This window comes from Myiozetetes cayanensis, unplaced genomic scaffold (genome assembly GCF_022539395.1).
Source record: "Myiozetetes cayanensis isolate MyiCay16 unplaced genomic scaffold, myiCay2020 scf1, whole genome shotgun sequence".
NCBI classification, from domain to species: domain Eukaryota; kingdom Metazoa; phylum Chordata; class Aves; order Passeriformes; family Tyrannidae; genus Myiozetetes; species Myiozetetes cayanensis.
Window position 1 is genome coordinate 92,078,389 of NW_026086604.1, and position 15,542 is coordinate 92,093,930.

At 38.4% G+C, this 15,542-nt stretch overlaps 1 long non-coding RNA gene across 4 annotated transcripts in view; it reads right to left on the bottom strand.

Moving 5' to 3' along the window:
• Positions 1–12,960, bottom strand: part of LOC126643855 (uncharacterized) — a 133,475-nt gene extending 120,515 nt beyond the window's left edge. For 3 of the 4 annotated variants that reach the window (XR_007629818.1, XR_007629822.1, XR_007629816.1), the window contains exons 1-2: positions 12,840–12,960; positions 12,229–12,270 (exon numbers count right to left, since the gene is read on the bottom strand). This is a non-coding gene — a long non-coding RNA (uncharacterized LOC126643855). Of the gene's footprint in view, positions 1–12,228; positions 12,271–12,658; positions 12,800–12,839 lie in introns of those variants that run through there. The other variant, XR_007629815.1, reaches the window with a different exon arrangement.
• Positions 12,961–15,542: the final 2,582 nt, after the last annotated feature.

Here is a 15,542-nt window from a genome sequence, read left to right on the forward strand (position 1 = left end):
TGAGATGCTCTGTTAAAAGTGAGAGTACATAGGAAAAGAGCTGAAGATAAAGAACAAAAGGAAAGGTATTACACACACTTCCTGCATACACAGATTCCACTTCAGGGGAGCTAGGCTTGCATGAATTTTCTTGGCAAAAAGACACACCCTCTGCAGCTACTAATATCAACTTTGTGGCTTTTTTGGATTCTGTAAGACTCATGGCACCCAGAAAAGAGAGTACCGGTTTTTGTAACTGCATCAGTTAGCTGAATAAAAGGGTAACACTTCCATAAACCTCTACTGAAACACAGCATGGCTATAACTGCAAAATCACGACCAAAATAGAGAAAAAAAAATTAAAAATCACTTATTCAGAACTGCAAATCACAACAGTACCCGGGCCGGAGGATAGAAGAGAGGATTGCCCCTTTGATCTCAATTTCCAATTGCAAAATGACACGTGAACAGAAATCCAGTGAGTCATAGCTGAATAACATGGTTTTATGCAACAGCAGGGAAGAATTATTAAGAAAATCAAGTCACCATAATACACAACACAAAAATTTACATGTGGATGAATTTAGGTCTTTTTAACTGTGACAGCCAGCATTGATCTTAGGCTAGATGAGCAGAGAGAAAGAACAAACACAGAATTCTAAATTAGAATGAGTCCCTTAAATGCTTGGATTGCAATTGCTCTAGAGAACCATCTTTGTTTACAACCTTTACTTGAAAATTCTAATGACGTTGCAAGAGGAGCAAGGCACCACCTCTCCCCAGTAATTTTGCATACAGACTTAATGATCTCCACAGACCAGAAGGCACAAAACTTAGAAATAAATAATTGATGGTTTTACACAGTCTGAGCTGGCTGAATCATCTCCAATAGCCTATTAAAACAGCATCATGAGCTCAGCTGGTATAAAATGCCTAGAAATCCCCAGTTCTTCCTGCAACTGGAGCCTTTTTTCTACTCAAACTAAAGACAATGAGAAAACAAAAAAAATTTAAGGAAAATCTGAGGGGAATGCAGAGAGGAGAGCTTGCATTCTCTCCCCACCCTTTTCCTTTCTTTTCCTTTTTCCTCTCTAGTTTGCACAGCTCTAGTCACAACTTTCTCTGCACATCTACAGCTCTAATGCAGGCGAGGAAAATAAACAGCTGTTCCAACAAGAGAGGCATGCTCTCAGATTAGGACCATAAAATCAATAGCATTGTTTCTGGGATACTTTCAAGGATCAAGTACAATTACAGATCATGGCATTATAGCTAACAGAGTTCCTTTCCCTGTTTCTGAGCATAAACACTATAGCCTTGCTACTTACATTTCAGGGTGGGCTTTACCCCCATACTGTATATACCAAAAAATTTTTCAAGACATTAAGACATTGAGACATTCCTTAATGTATGACAGCCCAGAATTTCATTACTTAAAGCTGTGCTATAGAATAATAGAATCACATAATAGTTTGGATTAGAAGAGAGAAAGGTGACCCTGAGAATAGCTCAGTTAATTAGAACATGGTGCTAATAATACCAAGTTGTGGGTTTAATCCCTGTATGGGCCATCCACTTAAGAGCTGGACTTGATGACTCTTAACGGGTCCTTTCCAACTCAGAATATTCTGTGAACAGAGTCTACCTGCCAACCTCTTCTAGTGACACTAGATATGACAATTTCATAGAATCTACATGATCAGTCAAGGTTATGTGCCTGACTGTTTGCAGAAAAATAATATCCTGTACCGGTTCCAGACAGCACAGTTAATTTTTGCAGTAGCCAGGAAGATGCATGGCTAAGACCCAGAGCTTACTCTACACCACCTCACATCATTTTCTGAGAATGGGGGAAGAGGTTCCTTCCAGGTCAGAGTAGCATGGTGGTGGTGAGGTATTGTGGGGCTCCACATGGTATAGTAGTGACCATTTGCATGTGAACCACTCACCTCCCTTGTATGTGTTTGTTATTAATATTGTTACTGTTACTGGTTTGTTTTCTGATCTCATTGTTGTTTCCAGAAAACGGTTCTTATCTCAACCCATCATCTTTACCTTTTGTGGCTCCAATTCTCCTCTCCAGCCTACTTCAGTAGAAGGAAAGGGGAAAGGGGGAGTGGTTTCAGTGGGAACACTAAATTGGAGAATACTATTCCTAAACCACAACATATTCACATGTATGTTGTAACTTTCCCTGAAAAAGCTTCCTACCAGGAAGAAAATCATCTAGTAGTCCCATAGCCTGTAGTTTATCAGACTATTCTGGATACACAGACCCCTTAATCAGCCCTCACTGCAAGAATTTTATGAGGATAAAACCGACATTGTCAAAAAAACCCCAAACCAAATCCATTTAAACAAAACCCTGGAAAACAAAAACAACCAAACCAAACCAAAACAAACAAAACCAAAATAAACAAAACCCAAAACAAAACAAACCCCCAAATCAAAACAAAAACAAAACACCAAAAAAACCCACCAAACTCTGACTTCACTTCCAAGGCTAGTTCTTCAGTTTGTGATCTTCTTGGAGCACTGTGTGCTGGAATCACTAAGAGACAGAGGATGGAGAAAACACCAAGATAAGAAGCCAAGCTGTTAGTTGCAACTTCTGCATCTTGCAAAGCAAGCAAACATTCTGAACTAAGCCTTTAAAGAGCAATTTTACCTCTACCTGACAGTCTAGTAGTAAGGAGCCATGAAAAGGGGCCCTGTTCTCCCACCCTCTATCCCTGGCCACAAATTCTTGTTATCTCCTTGCCACAGGCCGGAAGGTAAATGGCAGTCACTGCTCATGCATACAAATCTAATTTTTCTCTGGTTTAGCAGGCTTACTGCAGCCAGTCTGGTGTAAACAAATCTGAGAAACAAGAATCTATCTCTTCCCCCCCCCCTTTTTTTTTTTTATTATTATTATTATTATTATTGTAATTAGTTAGGTGCTGGATTAATTTTGCTACACCACAAAAACCTTGTCTTCAGGGGTACCCTGGGAGCAAGTTAGTATGTCTATAGGATACAGCACAGCAAGGAGCAGAATTTCTAGCTCAAGTCACAAAAGCAGACCAGTAGCTGCTCAGCACCCAGCTGTGCTTGTCTCTATCTCTGAAGCACAGTGTCCTATCAGCAGTACCAATTTTACTTTCATGACACGTCACAGACACCCTGATGCTGATAACTGAACAGATTATTCCCATCAGAGTAAAAATAAGATAAAGATAAAAATAAAAATCTTGCACTATCATTCTTGGCTCTTAAACTCTGATTTCTCATTCTTCCCTATTTACTATTTTAAAAAAAAAACACAAAACAAAACAAAACAAACCCTAGAGCTATATAAAAATGTTAGTAAATAAAGTACTATATCTGAATTTCTTCAATGAAATTTTGGTTTTGAATAATTAACTGTTTTCATGACAGAAACTTAAGAATAATTACTAAGAGTAGCATCATAGCCCATCCTAGCTGTTCACATTTGAATAGAAAGGATTAACAAGTTCCACCTAATAAGATACCCAAAATCCAGACAACTAACACAACAGTCATGACACCATGAACTAAGCATGTGTAGAGACCTGGTTTAAGACAAGATATACCTCTTCAGGGTTTCCCACACAATGTAATATCACTATCTTCATGCTGTCATTATCTTTATACCACTGTCTTTATGCTGCTATTGACTGAATGGGCATGAGAATATGTTATCTTATAGAGTTGTCCTAGAGAGCTAATGATTAAAATTGATTATGCTTTTGTTAATATAATGATGGTCATAGGTTAGGATGGGATCAAATAATAGGGGCAATTAAGTACATCTACTAGAATTCAGTGTTGGCTACTATGCTTAAAAAGATACCTCCCAAAGAAAAGATAAATAAGAAACTCCCAAAGTCTCTTTATGGTAACTAGTCCTCATCAAATTACTGCTAATTAATGATTTGAAATGCATTAGAACATCCAGATCCCATTTTACTGAACAATGTTGTATGATTCTCTCTCTTTCCCTGACTCATCTGAAGAGAGTGCTTAATGAAATTCCTCCCCCTTCTCCAACCTCCCCAAAAACTCCAAACAAAACAAAATGAAAACAAACAAACAAACAAAATCAAAACAAAGAAAAAAATCTAGCATGCATGTCCTGTGAGAGAGGAAGAGAAGTTGGGGTCCTGTCAAAAATTTAATTACTTTTGGAAGTCTATATAGTGAAAGTACTTTAAAAAGAACAATTTGTTTATTACTGAGTACTCTGTCTAAAGCAGCACATTAAGAAAACACCAAAGTAGAGAAGGAAAAGGGGAACTAAAATGGTTAAGAAAAAAAGAATCTGGATCATGAAGATACTATTGCAAGTGCCTAGAGGAAAAATATTGCATTTTTAAAAATTAGGTACCATCGCCCAAACAATCTTTTTCTATATCCTGACAGTTCCTCAGTACAAGATGTGCACTGCCAGAACTATCCTATTTTCCAGTGCTTATGATGGGAAAAGATATTATGCTATAATGAATCTAACAATCTTATGTCCTCTATTTATAATGGACCCAGAATGCTCCAAAAATAACAGGACCGGTTTCTTAGCTTCAAGTCTTGTACTATTACCAGTGCTTAGCAGCAAAGAGAATTGAGTACTTTACTAAGTAATAACATGAAAATTCAAAGGAAAACTTTCCAGCATGCTGTGAAGTTTTTTCAGGCATTGGGTGATTGAAGTTCACTTCAGACTGTGGTTAGCTGAGGTAATCTTTTAGACCTGATTTATCAGAGGTAGGGGGTTTTAGCCACTATGTACCAAAATACTGTACTGGAACGGAGCCTGGTGGAATGCAGAAAGACTGAACTAAGCTAAACAAGTTTCATTAAGGTGTTCAGAATTTACATATCTTCCAAATATAACTTGTAGATCAAATTTTCCTAGCAAATGGATTAAGACTTACTTTTAACACAATAATTACCTGGACAAGGAAAAACAGATCAGCAACGCTACCCAAAAGCCTAATGTTGCAAAAAGGCCTAAGTCAGCATTTGTACAGCTGTAACTTACAAAAGTAAACCAAGGCATCCATCTACCTTAACATGAATTAACCTTTAATTAGCCCTGAATACACATCCACAGTAGATTTCCATTTTGCTGCCTTTTCCATAGGCAGTGTCACCCTCCTCCCTCAAGTTCTGGTCTTCCTTTGAATAACTGAATGTTTCATACTGTAGATCCTACCTGAGCAATTGCAAAATCTACTTGAATATTTTTATTTGCAACACAATTAATTTAAGTCTAATATATTTAAATGTTTCTTAGAAGCAACACTTTGAGGACAATTTGTTAGTTTCTTAAACATCCACGGGTACTTTAGGTTTGCTCTTGTTCAGATTTCCCACATCTGACATCATCATCAATCTGAACTGGCTGTGATTTTCTATGTCACTCTTACCTTGTTTGCTATGGCTTTATAAAATCACTGATGAAAGGCTTATTACAAACCTGTTCCATCCGATTTTTTTCTCCCTAACAGCTCCAGTAGACAAGATTCTTAACTCCCAGCTATCTAACTACATTCCTCTGCAGCTATACTTGCTAAAACACTGTTGAATGGCACATGATTTCACCAGATATAATTCGCACAAATAACATTAAGAGCAGATTCCATTTCTAACATCACTAAAGAAATAAGGGCTTAGGTCAGCCATAATTTCTGATGGAAACAGGATGATTCCTCTTTTCATATCACTTGTTTGTGACTCCACAGTACTTAAAACTCCAGTTTCTATGTACTGACATACAATTATTTTATTTCAATTCTCCTACTCTTAAAAAAACCCACCAAAACAACAAAAACAACAAATAAAAACAAATAAACAAAACCACAACCAGAAAACCCACAACAAGAGAAAAAAGAAACAAAACACAAATATACAGACAGATCAAGAGTCTGTTTATTCTGAAACAATGCAAGAATGTTAAAAATATTTAGAGGTATTACATCAGGAAAAAAAATTAAAGTATTGAAGGTTTTTTCCCTGTTGTTTTTTGGCCTGGGGAGATGCAATTTGCTGTTCCATTCTGAAATAAAGTACAAGTCCATTGGCTGCAACATGAAAATTTCCAAGAACTCATTTGTTCAAGAACATATTTTGTGTGTTTACTAGGTGCTTAAGCTAATGGAAGAATAAGTGTGGAACAGTGAAATTCAATTTTGTAATTAATGATCTATCATATCTATTCCTTTAAAGATGCTTATGCCTCAACAGAACTTTTATACTCAGGAAAGTGAGGCAAAAGAAACACTTGAAATTTGAGGCATAATTTCACTCCAAAGTCTTATAGCAGCCTATGTATTATCCTACTTCTTTCATTAGTAGGTTTTAAAGTACTTCACAAAAGAGATCAGTCCTATTAACTTCAAGTTCTAGGTGGAGAAAGAGATTCTTACTGAAATAGCTTTCTCCAACAGGATATGGTTTGGCCACTCCATACATCAAGGCAGTCCCTAAACAACCTACCATATTGTATTCTTTCTTGCTTTCCTTTACTGGCTGCAAATGTGATATCAAATGCAGGAACAGAGATAGTGCATGCAGGAATTATATGGAAGTAAACTGTAACTCAAACTTGTGGCACAGTGGAATTAGGAACCAAGTTCACTAGGTTTTACAGAAATAGTACAAAGTTACCCATGAAGAAAATACTAGAAGCTAATGGAAGAGCACACATGATCTCAAAAAAGAAAAAAAAATCTGATTTTATCCTGGTAGATGTCTCTTCACTCTTTGTACTCTGGGCTTGTGTCTAATACCATGAGGACGTGCACAGCAAGGTCATTGTGTTTGTACATGCCCGTGACAGTGCATTGCCAGATAGCCCTCAGGAGACATCTTTGCCTCTTGGTTGTTACAGATTCACAGGCACATATAAACAACACAGCAACAGATACCATGATCTGAAGGGTGCATTTGTGCAGTGGCTTGCAACATAAAAAGATTTAATGCTCTTGAGAAACATTTTAATATTGGCTTGGGGTTAGAGAATGAATTAAACACTATAAAACCCAATTGCTGAGGACTAGGCTAACAATTCTTTCTTGTACAAATACATATTATGCTCACAGAAAGTGTCTAAGTAGACACATCTTGGCTTCTGTTGGGAAAAAACCACTGAAGTATAGTCAAAAAGCAATTTTCTCCTGTTAGCAAAAAACCTCTATGTATATCAGACAGCTCAATTGCCAGTCCTTACAGCCATAATAAATACAAGTCTGTTTGGGAAGCTGGGGAGATTAAACAGTGTTTGTGATACTTGTTAAGTATTTCTTGACAAAATACTTCAATGTGATGAGATTTTGTACTAGAAAACAAAGGTATAGCCCATCACTACATTAGTTAAAACACACTGTGTCTCACCAATTGCAGCTCTGAGAGTCATCAGCCATTCTATTTATGTCAGAAAGGACTGTTATGAATCTCTGTTGTAAAATGCCTCATTTCATTCAAGTTACTCTGCAGACCAAGTCCCTGTTGCTCACAAGCATGAATGAACTCTGATATAGTCCAAGCAAGAGCATTGTATTCTCAGGCTGGCTGAAAGGTAGCAATAATGGACTTGCAATACTCCTCTCTGGTCTAACAGCCAGAGTGAAACAGCTTAACTTCCCTCCCTTAATCACTGCCAAGCTTGTTTCTAACTATGAATATCTGTCTTCCTTGAAATCCTATTCTAAGAAGGGAGCAGAAACTTTGTGTAGAAATCACAGGTTAGCACTATGGTAAACTCATAAAACACTGATGGGTTCTGTGGCTTGCTGAGACCACAGGCACTTTCACATCACCATGTCATGATTGTGCTACAGTTATTAGCAATCCAAAATTAAAATACTTACTCTGAAAATGGCTCATTTTGCTGTTTCAGGCTGTCAAATGAACCTGTAGGCAGGCAATGATATTTCACTGGGGGCTGAAGGTGAATGGAAATGGAATCAAGCTGAATGCTAAATTTAACACTATCCATACAAAACCAGGGTCTCTGAAACCAAAACAGATGAATCTTGCAATGAGTAAGTATTGGATTAGCAGCCTGAATGCTTCACCACTCTCATCTTTCTTACCAATATCATATAAAGAAACTCTCCCTCTTCAGTTCCTGCTTTTCACATAGGTGCTGAGTAATCAGCTCCAGACCAGACTGATGGTGGATAGGTAGCAATGAAATCACCTTATTAATACGGCATGCAGATTTTAAGGGTCAAAATATTAATTTAAAGTATCCTGGTTTTTCTTCAGGAAAAGACTACCTAGCTTGCAGTATATGAGCCTTCATCCAATTTTACCTTTGTGTTACAGTGATAGGAAGGCAATTTGCCACTGCCACTTCTACTAACCTATCTTCAAATCAGAAGTGAATGGACTAACAGAGCTTCAAGGACAGAGTTAGCTGAACCTTCACTAAGAGTTTCAATGAGATTAATTGACAGGATTTTTTAAAACTCCCTTTGACAACCTGACAGCAAGTTGAAACAAGGGACTGTTCTAACTCTGTTTTCTCTGTGTTTATAAAAATGCCGGACACAGCACTCCACAGTGGGGTGGGAAGCACTGGAGCTGACAAGTTGCTCCTACCCCAGGCAGAGTAGGGTGGTATATGGAAATCTTTACCCATAGGATGAATAGAAAGGAAGCCATGAAAGCTAAAAGCAAACATGCCCCAGCAAATGGCTCTTTTACTGCAAGATAGCCACTCTTGGAGAGCATAGAAACAACAGGATGTATCTGCTGGTACCTGGACACAGCTCATTCACCTAGCAGCAAAACATGTTTAAAGATCTTAATAGTAAGAATGCAATAACCTCCATTTTTGCCAGGTAATGACTTCCTAATATGAAAAAAAAAAAAAAAAAAAGGTTTTCTTTCTTGTTATTTTTAAATTCATTACACTTTTTTATTTTTCATTAAAATGTTTTAGAGATGAACACAGGAGATGCCTTAGAAGAAAAAAGCTGTTTGGAGGATCATTGCTTGCAGAGAAGAGGAGCTGTGAACACTTTTACACAAGCAACCTGTGTATTTCTATCACATTTTGCCAGAGTAGAATTCAATCTGAGTACATTGTCCAAAGAGGGTTGATGGCAGGCAACAAATTCATTCCCTATTCCAGACTTTTTATTCCAACAAGTTCATTTCACAGGATAGTTAACAGATCCTCTCATGATAAGGATGACTGCTCAAAGCACTTAGAGTGATGTTGTTTTAATATCAAATTTATACTGAGGTGGTCGACACAAGTAGTGCCATACAAAGTAGCTTACTAAGGCTAGAGGAGTGGAATAAGACATGAAACCTAATATCAGCATTCCTCTGTTTCTGAAAGTCCAATGAAATCTCTTGATGCTGTGGTTATTTTTCAAATACAATGCTTTCACACATCATTTTAGTTACAGTAAATGTAACTATATTTGCAGATTAATTTGCTGGGTAAAGATTTAACTTTTAAACTATTCTTTCCATTTTTGTAGTCCTTACACCTAACACATTCCCACTGATATTTATGTGGAATAAGATTATTGCAATTTATGTCTTTGCAGGGAAACCACCTGAAAGGAGGAACACAAATCATTTATCACCAGTTCAATGCATATGTCCTGATTTTATGTGGTATGTAATTGTTTACATAATAAATATTTAAAATGTAAGGAAATTAAATATTATACAAAGCTACTACAGAAAAAATATTTTCAAGCATTAATGATGAAAGTCAAAGAAAGTTCAACTTTTCCTCCTGTTTTCCAGAAGTGCTTTTGACTCAGCTTTTGAACTCATCCTAGCTGTTTCTGCAACCACCATTGAAAATCTCCTTTCTCTCCTGCCATAGAAGTCCTTTAAACTTCAGTACTACTTGGACCCATTGAATTCTTTTCCATGTCACCAGGTATCTAAATGTAACAGAACACCTACTATGTATGGTTTGTCCCAATTATTGGAAGTCGTGAGTATTGTGATGGCTGATTCATGAACCACATCTTTAACAGAATGAGAAAAATATTAGCTCAATTAATTTGGTTTAAAGTTCTTTCTGCAGCCTTTATTTTCACAAAGATATACACACACAGTCCCATGTCCCTTGGTCAATAGAGAATGAGTCACCCGTCATTATGCTGCTCACACTTTCACCCTTTAAACTTGCATTAGCAATTAAAAAGTATTAATTGAGCATGTGGATTGTACTGAAGGTCAAGACTCATTTTAACTCATATCTAGATATTTGTTAGTAGCAACCACTGAATTGTACAATAACTAGGGTACCTATGCCTAGTGAAAAGGAACATTGATTGCTTTTGCCAATATTACATTGTTGGACCAACTGTCAGTAAACTGCACTTTCCTGTCACCATGGAAGAGGAACAGTGCAGAAAACTGAAGTGTCAGTTATGGCTACTATGCTTTGTTTAAAGCATGTGGAGATAAGAACACTTTGTCTCAAAATAATTATTAGGTTTTGGAAGTTTCCCTGAATTTTGAGAGATCGCTCGCAAAGAGACTCAGCCAGGTATCATTTGGGGCTCTTTCAAGTATATGGAAGTTTGTCCATGAATAAATTTCCAAATGCTCCCATGTATCTAAAGTGGTTGTGTTCATAGCCCAATTTGTTTAGTGTTCAAATTGCATGTCCCCCCATCAAACCCTGTGAACAGAACAGGTGCTGAGTAGAGAAACAACAGTTTTAAGTTTCAAATTCGCAAATGGCTCCTGAGATTTTGCAAAAGCAAAAATCTAGTTCTGGGCATGGTAATTAGTAGAGAGACACCTGGATTTGTCAGCCAAGCATTCATACTCTCTATTAAATAGTCTGCTTGCAATTGCACTTAACTTGCTCACTGAGCATACAAATGTCAATCCACAACAAGCAGTATTCTGTAACTGCTGCTCATCCCAGTGATGACCAATAGAAAGGAGTGACAAAAACAAAAGAGTCTGCTATGAGATCTGTGATCCTGAGTTCTGCCAAAAACACCACAATAGGTAGAAAAACACCAAGGAAGGGGGGGTGGGGGGGGAAAGGGTGGGGGGAAAATGCTTACACAGCCACAAGAGGGACACATGGTCATGAGAGGTGATCTTTATGCATTCAACTAGATGCAAATTAGTTGGTCTGTTGCACTCCAAGAGAAAAGAAAAATCTGTATACACACTGACTACTTCTATCTTATGCCAGAGTCAAACCAAAACTGTTGACAAATGTCAGCAACCACATGAGATGCTGAGCAACAACTCGAAAATGCCTAAGAGACCACGCCTTCTCCCTTCTCTATCTCAGATCAAATGAGTTTACATCATTACATGAATCCTGACAGGCAAGTGCCGTGTTTGAGTTTGACTAGAACTACGGTAATGGTGCTAGAAGACTGTTGAACAGCTTCCAACACCTAGATTAGCAAAACTATGAAGACATTCTTACATTTTTAAAAAGTTCATGGCCTCAGTTATGCTGGAATATTAAAGTTCTCTGTGGGCATCAGTTTGAACTTCTGTCACAGCTACTTCAGGACAACTATAGCAACTGAATCATGAAGAATCTGGGGGAAAGCAGAATCCCAAAAAAAGCCTGTGATTCATTCTACAGTGTCCTGTTTCTTCAGGGGGCGAACACTATTACCAGCACTCATGACAGTGAGCAAGCCTGACTCGTCAATATGATTTTTTCCAACTCTGAACTCAGAAACCTGTAAGAAATCTTACTCATGCTTGTGGGCTTAGAGGTTGGTAGAACTGATAGAGAAACTGTTGGAGTTTAGCAGCAGCTGTCCTCAGAACTAAGGGAAGTATCCAATGAATTTATTGTTTAATAAATTTTCATGTTCTCTGGTTAGCTTGGGTCAGTCCCCACAGGAAACCTTCTGCACCTAATTCAAGAGGCTGATATTAATTTTATTTTTAATAAAATATTTTTTAAGTATCTAAATTAACAGAAGCAACAAAGCACTACCTCTGTCTGTGCTTCAGGAGTAACAGTTATGTACGACACAGTTATGTTTTCATCTCTTATTCTGTATTTCTTCAGAATACATCCAGTTGTCAGACTTTGAAAAAATGAAGAAAAATTAGATGAAGGAAAAGGAAAAAAAAATACTTTTCCTGTAAATAGCATGGAGCTTATCCAATAAATCACTACCATAGCACTACTTCCCTCCTTAGTGATATTTTGGTACTGACAATGCAGTGCAAATTAAGAGAAGTAAGCCTTTCTGCAGACAGAAGCATACTTACAGAGTTGGACTAAAGCCTCATCAGGACAATAAAGGAGCTCCTCTGGAAAATAAAAAATATATATAACTATAACAGACATTTAAAAGGAATATATCTCCCAGACATATCACCTTCCTTCACAAATGGAGACTGCAGGATAATCTATGGACACTAGGCATTTGCCACTCCTATTGGCTTTCTCAGTTTGTTCTTCAGACAGGCTGTGACTGTCAGGAAACATTAACTGCACGTGATCCCTTTGAACTGTAAAGGAATGTGGAAAGCAGCAGCAACCAGGGCCCTTTTGTCTACCCACTGAAATAAGGCATGACCTTGATGTCACAAGTCTCTAATTAATTCTCAAAAAAGCAAGTTATATATACACACCTAGCCCAATATATGACAATTAAGAAGGTTTCCAGCTGTAAAGCTCAAATATCAAGCTACTCACAACTGGGTTGAGTGGATCTGAGAATCCTTTAGAGTCAGCATCAAGCATCACTGATGCACAAGCAGAGCACTGTTTGAAGAGATTTGTGCTTAATCTGCAATTAAAGGCTTGAAACCCATAAAATAGAAAGGAGGAGAGAAAGAAATAAAGCTGGTCTGCAGGCAAATAGATTCCAGCCTACCTGCTTTTTGTACTTCTGTCCATAGTTCTGGAAGCTGGTGCTTTGCTGTGCTGATGAAACTGTCATTGAATTGATTGCATCAGTTGCTAAGGAAACCAAAGGGATGATGCTAATGGATACTATTTATGACACTGAAAAGCTTAGAGAATGTTTGCCATGAAAAGATAACATCACAAGTTAGTTACAAGCTACCTTGAGTATTAGCATAGAAAAGAGAACTAGATAGGATTTTTTTCCTTTTTTCCCTCTGACACTTTTAAAAAAAATCAGATACTTATGGCTTTATGCACTCCAGCTGGTCTGACCTCTCAGTATCACTTCATAGTAATTTTTCTACCTTTATTTCAAAACACTGAAGTTAGCTCAAACACAGAGTCATTCTAATTCTAAGCCGTGGAGCCAAGGATTTTTTTAAAAGCATCACACATGATGCAAAATAGAATTTTACTTTGGGAATGCTGACCAGAAGACAGAATTTTTGAATCAAAGACATTTGATTTGAGATTTGTCCACCTTTGCTCTTATGAACGGCAAGTTATGGAAGACTTTCCTAATAGATGTGGCAGATGTCATAAAACAAATCTCTAAGTTAAAAATTATATTTTGAGGAACCAGTGTTTATAGGTAATAAAAAAAAGGCAATCTCCATTAAAAAGATACAGATTTTCTAAAAACACAGAAAACCACCAGGGAACTGCAAATTATTTTTCTTTCTCCACAAGCTACATGTTTACAGCATGAGTCATGTATCAAAAGAAACCACACAAGTCTGAACAAGTGAAGGATCGAGCTCCGGGCATGTATTTATTTACAGAAGGCTCAAGGAGTTATTTCTGCTTTGGAGTCACAGATGACCCATAGTCAGACACCTTGTTGCCATGGAAATCTCACACTATCACTCTCTGCCTTGTTCTCATTCAAGATCCTCCTTTGCATCCCTGGTGATCCCTGCCTGTCACAGCTCCCATGGGTCCCTCAGCTTGGGCAGGCAGCAGCTGCTGGCAGGACTGGAGCACATTTAACCCTGTCTGGCACTTCCAGTCATAGGAAGGTCCAGAAAGTGAATCTTTAGGTTTATGATACTTTACGGAACATTTTTTGCCACCTTACATTCTATTGCACAGAGATATCTCTAAAGTTGTGTCTTATTACTTAATTAGTGTTACAAAGAAGTAAACACAGAAACTAGTGCCCTTCTGTGCTGCTGAGATAGTAGGAAGCCCTAGCCAATTAAAAAGAATTTGTTCCCAGAGAAAGGAAAGAGAAACAACAACCTATGTCTGCTCCTTTTCATGGGCAAGCTATTCACTGAGCCAATTCAGTGACAGAGGTCATAAGGTGCATCCAAAACAACAACATAAAAACAACATAAAACCAAAAAAACCCCACACACCAATCCCCCAAAAATCTGAAAGACAGAGGGAAGCACATACTGCACATGAGCACAGTCATAGAATCTCCTGAGTTTGAAGGGACATGTATGGTTTAGAGTCCAACCCCCTGTTCCTTGCAGGACTACCTAAAACTAAACGATGTAGGCAAGAGAGCTACCACTCCTTGTATTCTGACAGGCTTGGTGCCATAACCACTTCCCTGAGAAGACTGTACTAGTGACAACCAGCATCTCAGTGAAGTACCTTTTCCTAACAGAATCACAAAGGAAGAATCATAGAATGGATTGAGTTAGAGGGAACCCTTAAAGTTAACCTAGTGCAACCCCTCTAAAATGAGCAGGGACATTTTCTATTAGATTGGGTTGCCCAGAGCCCATCTACCTCCTCTCTGGGCAACCTGTTCCAATGTTTCACCATCCTCAGTGAAAATACATTTCTTCCTTATATCTAGTCTAATTCTACTCTCTTGTAGTTTACAACAATTACATCTCGTCCTATTGCTACAGGCCCTACTAAAAAGTTTGTTCTTCTAAGTCCCCTTTAATTATTGAAAACTAAAAGAATGTCACCCTGGAGCCTTCTTTTCTCCATGCTTAACACCACCAGCTCTCTCAGCCTTTCCTTCTAGGAGATTTGTTCTATTCCCCTGATTCCCATCTGCCTGATAAACTTCATGGCCCTCCTCTGGACCCATTCTAATAGGTCTATGTCTTTCCTGTGATAAGGACTCAAGGTGGGATCTCACCAGAATGGAGTAGAGGGGCAGAATCACCACCCTAGACCTGCTGTACACACTTCTTTTGATGCAGCCCAAAATATGGTTGGTTTTCTGGGCTGCGAGAGCACATTGATGGTTCATGTCCAGCTCTTTGTCTGCCAGTAACCCCAGGTCCCTCTCCACAGGGCTCCTCTTCAGACTGTATTGATACTGGGGAGTGCCTTGATCCAGGTCCAGCACTTTTCACTTGGCCTTATTGAACTTCATGAGGTTCCCACGGGCTCACTCCTCACTTGGGCCCGTGTGAACCCAATAGGAAGGATGGTTTTCAGATTCCCATTCTCCTGATATTGGGAACTGTGGAGAGCTCTTTCAATCCCCACTGGTGGCCACAGCCCACAGAACCTAAACATGCTCACCAGGAAGCTCTGCACCAGCAACAGTCACACCAGTCAAGCTGAAGTAGCACAGAGCAGCCTCATGCTTTCTATCCAGAGGGCTGTTCTATACACCCTCACTGCTGGCTGGCTGGCTGCTTCCTATGTGCTGCCCCAGCCTAAAGCAACAGAAGAACTTCAGATGCTTTTTTGC